Source organism: Ovis canadensis, chromosome 3 (assembly GCF_042477335.2).
Source record: "Ovis canadensis isolate MfBH-ARS-UI-01 breed Bighorn chromosome 3, ARS-UI_OviCan_v2, whole genome shotgun sequence".
NCBI lineage: Eukaryota > Metazoa > Chordata > Mammalia > Artiodactyla > Bovidae > Ovis > Ovis canadensis.
The window spans coordinates 6,933,212-6,938,726 of NC_091247.1; the positions used below are offsets into that span (position 1 = coordinate 6,933,212).

The 5,515-nt window shown below is 59.0% G+C and overlaps 1 long non-coding RNA gene across 1 annotated transcript; it reads right to left on the reverse strand.

Moving 5' to 3' along the window:
* Positions 1 to 1,870: 1,870 nt before the first annotated feature.
* On the reverse strand, positions 1,871 to 5,194 carry LOC138435414 (uncharacterized). The gene is made up of 2 exons (XR_011255091.1): positions 4,397 to 5,194; positions 1,871 to 3,989 (listed from the first exon to the last, which is right to left on the reverse strand). It is a non-coding gene; the product is annotated as an uncharacterized lncRNA (long non-coding RNA).
* Between the last annotated feature and the right edge of the window lie 321 nt (positions 5,195 to 5,515).

Consider the following 5,515-nt stretch of genomic DNA (forward strand, 5'->3'; position numbering starts at 1 on the left):
TCCTGAAAGGGCCCTCGGCTGGGCTCAATGCGAATATCTGGAGGTGCGTAATCAATTTTGAGCAAGGAGCCCTAGGTTTTCATGTTGCCCTGAGCCCTTGCTAACTGTGAGCTAGTCCTGGACACAGACATTAAGGAGGGCTGGCCGGAGGGTCCACAAGCTTTCTTGGAAGAGGCAGTAATAGATTGGCCTGGGTGTGGGCTTTGTCCTGACCCCAAATCCCATCCTGGGCCCCCAGATCCCTCAAGGCAGCTCCCTGGGAGCTGGGTCAGTCAGCATAAGGCAGGAGGTCAGGACCAGCAAAGCTCCCAAGGGACTTTAAAAACACCCCTGCGTGTCTGTATCGACTCAGTGATAATGCATGCCCAGCATCTGTGGGCATAAGCTGGAGCCAAAGAGAAGAAAGCCCCGCCTAGCCACCCCCCACCCAGCCCTGGTTCCTCCCACTGGGTGACACTGTTTCCTGGACACCCTCCAGAGTTATTTGCGCTGTACAAGGAAGTGCGTACATTTGTGTATTTTTGTATTGTGACACGGAATTTTTTTTTTTGGTGTGGTGTCGATTTTATTAATATATATGTTCTATATTGCACACACTTTCTGCTGTTTGTGTTCCCACTTGACAGTCTAACTAGGAACTCAGAAAAAGCTCTTTCAAGGTCATTGAATTGGAGAGATGGAGAAACTGGGACCCAGAGTGTCACAGCAAGCGTGGGGTGTTTTGGTGGCCCAGGCACAGCTCCTGGCCATGGCACCGTGATGCCCACGGTCCCTCCATGTGCTCATATTCGCCCAGGCGTTGGTGACAACCAGCCCCTCTCCTGTCCTAATTTCAAGGACTGCCGTGGAGGGAGCCAAAGCTCTACTCTGTGAAGAGGTGCTGCGAAGATCCGAATTTCTACATGGGGCTGAGAGGTGCAGCCATCGTCTTGGGGTCACACAGCTGAACAATGGCTGAGACCTGCAAAGCGGCAGTGCCTCCCATGAGCAGGATCACGTTTCCCCAGGTGGCGGGGCGCTGCCCATTGCCATATACTCACAACCGCCCCTATGCCAGATGGGAAGGCCTTGACTTCAGCAGGTGAGAATTGGGCGAGGGACCCTGCCAGTCTGACAAAGCTGCCAGGATGGAGCTGGCAGGAGTCCCAGCAAGGCCTGGAGGACGAGGCTGGGCCAGGTGGCCTGCTGGAGGAGGTGGGGCAGGTGTGGGTGCCTGCCCCCCAGGCCCCAGCTGCATGGAGGCTCCTGGCACGCACCCCTTGGCGGCCTGTCGCCTGAGAGAGCTGGCATCAGCTGGTTGAATGTGCCTGGGGTTGCGATTCAGCATTTGGGTTCAAAGCCTTATTTTTGTGTTTTGTTTATTTGAAGCTTGCCTTTGAAATCTGTTTTCGTGCCTCCCCCATCCCAGAGAAGGGAACCTGTTTGGGGACAAAGCGCAGCAGTTTTCTCAGCCTTTAATATAATTCCTCCTGAGTTGAGGGCTCAGTGTCCCTGGGCACTTGTGGCCCCCGAAGTGTGGGTGCCACCGGTGGGTCTGCAGGACAGCTGGACACCCACCTGCCCAGCCAAGATGCCCCAGGCAACAGGCAGCCCAAGAAGTTGGGGGCCCTCCAAGCACTGGGGTGTCATTGACGCTGGTGAAAGGAGGCGCCACTTTGTGGGGGTGCTCATGAGACCTTCTGACGAAAGCTAAGGACGTTATCTGTCCAAAAAAATATACCCCCACACAAAGCTCTGCACTCACTTCCGGGAGCTTCCAGGATCTTCTTTGGCCCATCTGCGGACCCCTCCCTCCAGTTTCGAGCCTGTTCCTGGAGGAATCTCACCATCAGCCTTTTCGGAATAGTAAGGAACAACAATCAGTAGTAGCTAAAATTGAGCAGTTACCATTTCGGGGGTTGTACCGCGGGGTTCCGCCGATGAACTCACATATGCCCCAGGATTGAAGGTCATTCACCAAAGGTCTGACAGCTAGTAAAGGGCTCAGCCCAGATCTAAGCCTCGCCAGTCCAGCCAGTCTGTCCTCTCAGCCTAACATATACACATGCACGAGCCTGCACACACAAATGCACGGTACCTGGCCCCTCGGGACACCTGTGGATTAGGCGAGCCGAGTGGAGAGCCCCAGGTTGCACCCGGGCTTGGGGGTCTGACCAGGGTCGGTGGCCGGGGGCCAGTCCTTGTGAAGATCAGAGGAGATCCACCTGGAGATTTCTCTGGCTCGAGGCCAGCATGGGGGGGCTCCACCATCCAGGAAGCTGATAGTATTGTGAGGGAAGGGACCAAAGTGGGAGTCCCCCAGTGCAGACACCCCTGAGGGCCGCCATCCCAGCACAGGCAGGCGCCTCCCTTTCCTATCCCTCTTCTCTCCTTCCCTTCCATCCTCCCGGCATCCCTTCTCTCTGCTCTTCTCCTTCCCTTCCGCTTCTCCTCCCACCCACCCCCACACCTCCCGCAAACAAGGCAAACACTAGACCGTGTACAGCTCTGCTCTGGACACAGCCCATTTTTGAGAAGCCTGGACCCTGTCTGCAGGAGCCACGCAGTTTGCAAGCTGGCTGAGCCCACAGACCAGGTCAGACGGCCCACTCCCCATCCCGGGCCTCTAGCTGCCCCACCCTCCTTACCCCCAGGGCAGGCAGGACAGGCCTGGGGTCTCCGTGGGCCTTCCAGGCTGGGATTTCCAGCGACTGTGGAGTTAAGACCCTAATACTATTTCCCAACAGCTTGTGGTGGTTTAATAGAATTGAGGGTAAATCTAACTTGCAAATTTTCCCTTTTGATCTCCCTTCTTTTTTCTCTTAGTGGCTCAATAGAACTGGGTTTAGAACAGGGCTGGAGACAGCTCCCTTCTCAGTCCTGCTCCCAGCCAGCATTCTCTCGAGGAGGTCTGAAGTCCTGCGGTGCCACGGAGGTGGCTGTTAGCCTCCTCTCCCCCGTCCCACGTGGCACTGAGCTGGCCCAGGCAGGCTTCTCCAAGCTCCAACCAAGGTCCTGCCCTTCAGCCTCCCAGCTGGCTTCTCCCCTTCTCTGCAGCAAGCAGGCTTTCTTCATGCCCTCAGGACCTTTGCACTTGCTTTCCCCTCTGCCTGAAATGCTATTTCCACTAGCTTCACTGACTCCTACTTAACATCAGGTCTTAGCGTGGAAGTCTCCTCCTCAGGGAAGCCCTCCTGGATTAGCCCGGAACCACAGTAACATAGCTGGGACACAGAGGACCACTCTCAGCAGACCCCGAGCTCTAGGAGCCCAGGGACTGAACAGGTTCCTGCCCAGACCCTGCCCCTCAGGAGCCCCCCAAGGGGCTCCCTGCGGTGTCCTGCACCTCAGTTTCCCTGCCTATAAGATGAGGGGGTGGGTCACACTCCTGCACTTGCCGTGTGATGATTCTCTGCGGCTCCCTGTGGGTTTCTGGCAAGGATCACACTCATTTCACGGTATTTGACTTCCTTGATTATCTGATTTTCCAGGGAGGAATTTTAAATCTCCGGGCTGGGGTGGCATCTGCCTGATCCCATCCCACCAGCCGGAGTACACCTGACGTCCTGGGGAGGCCCATGAAAACTGCCCTCTTGGCAGAAGAGGTCCCGCACTGAGAAACCCTGCCAGGTTCTGTGACTGTGTCGTTTGGCCCGTGAGGTCAGGGAAGAGGGTGGTGGCAGCCCCACGCCCTGGGGCCCAAGCTACCAAGGCAGGCACCGTGGCTCAGGAGCCAGACAGGCTGGGTTCAAAGTGTGACTCGGTCAGTTTTCGTGAGACTAAGGCCCACCTTTCACTTCTCTATGCCCCAGTCCCTCACTATATAATGGGCATAAAAACAGAACTTCCCAGCTGGGGTTCTTGGGTTGACCGAGATGGTTCCCTGCCTGGGCTCTGGGGTTAAAGGGCTCTTCTCTTCTCATCCCAGAGGCAGCAGCTAAGCTTCAAGTCTCTGGAGAAAAACAACAACAAACAGGACTTCCCCGGTGAGCCATCGGTTGCGAGTCCACCTGCAGAGGAGGAGACACGGGGTCAGTCCCTGGTCGGGGCAGATTCCACATGCCCTTGGTGGCTAGGCCCTCCTCCACGGCTGCTGAGCCCCAGCTCTGGAGCCGGAGCTCTGCAGCAAGAGAGGCCGCGGCCTTGAGAGGCCCATGAACCAAGCTGGAGAAGGGGCACCAGCCTGCCACAACCCAAGAAAGCCGGCACAGCCACGACCCAGTGCAGCCAAAAAACGGCAAAAAGTCTCTGCTACTTAGCTGGCTGTGTGAGCTCCTAGTGCCAAGGCTTTCCCATCTGTAAAGTGGGGGTGCTGTTTACAGCCATCTCTTAGGGTGGCTGCACGCCAAGGTGAGCCCCAGCTTCCTGCTCTGGATCTCAGTAAACCAAACTCTAGGGAATCTTCCCAGAATCTTACCGAGTGCAAGGGCTTCCTGGGCAGGGAGGAGGGCTGCTGCGGAAGCCGAGGCACAGAGGAGGGCAGCGACAGGCCCGAGGTCACGCAGTCCGGCCAGGATGGAGGCTCTGTGTCCGCCGGGCCCCAAGGCGCAGCCTCCCGGGCACCCCGCTCCCCGCAGCCCCTACCTTCCCCGGGCCGCCAGGCCCTGTAGAGACACGCCCCGCAGGGGCTGCAGGGCCTCCCGGAGGTCTGCGCCCGCCCGAGCCGCGGGATGAAAGGGGAATCCGCCCAAACCTGCCTCCCTCCTGGCTCGCCCGCCCCTCCCGCAACCCGATCAGGCCCGGGCGGCCGGCTTTGATGTCTGCGGAGGAGCTGCGGCCCGTCTGCCTGGGCGGCTTGGAGCCTCAGGGAGGCCGACTTGAAAGGGCGGCCGCGGGTGCAGCCTTCCTGGGATCGCCCGGCGGAGGGGAGGAGGCGGGGGAGGGGGTGCAGAGGGTCCAAGCCCCGCCCAGGGGAGCGAGGAAACGGCTTGTCGTCGGCATTCAAGGCCCTGCAGGCGGGTGTCCAGCCTGCACCACCGGTTGCGACGCCCCCACTCAGCGCCCCCGGGCCGGACAGCGACTCCGGCTCCCAGGTGTCGCCGGATCTCAGGCCCTAGTAGATGCTGTTCCTCCTGCCTCAAACGCCCTTCCTCAGCTTTTCCTCCCAGGCCTCAGTGTCAGGCCTTGGGTTGGCGCTTTCTTCTTCTGGACCTTCCCAGAACCGCTCCGCAGCCCTGCCTGGTGCCTTCCTCCTGGTCCGCTGCCGCCGCGCCCCGCCCCACCCCACCCATACCCCACCCAGGGCAGCACATGCTCTGGTAAGCCCCCACCCTAGGCCTCTGGCTGTGAGTTCAGGACCAGCATCCTTTCATTCCCCCCGCCCACCACCACCACCCCACTGGCACCCCCCTCCCTCCCCACACCCTGCCTGATCAGCTGTGGAAACGTGCTTGGGAAACAGGGAGAAGGACTCTTTCAATAACAGCAGCCATGATAATAAGGCTAGGGGCAGCCAGTCTGGTGCGAGGGTGGAGGGCGGGGCGCCCAGAGATTCCAGGCTCCTTGAGCACACACCCCAGGTTCCTGATACACCTTG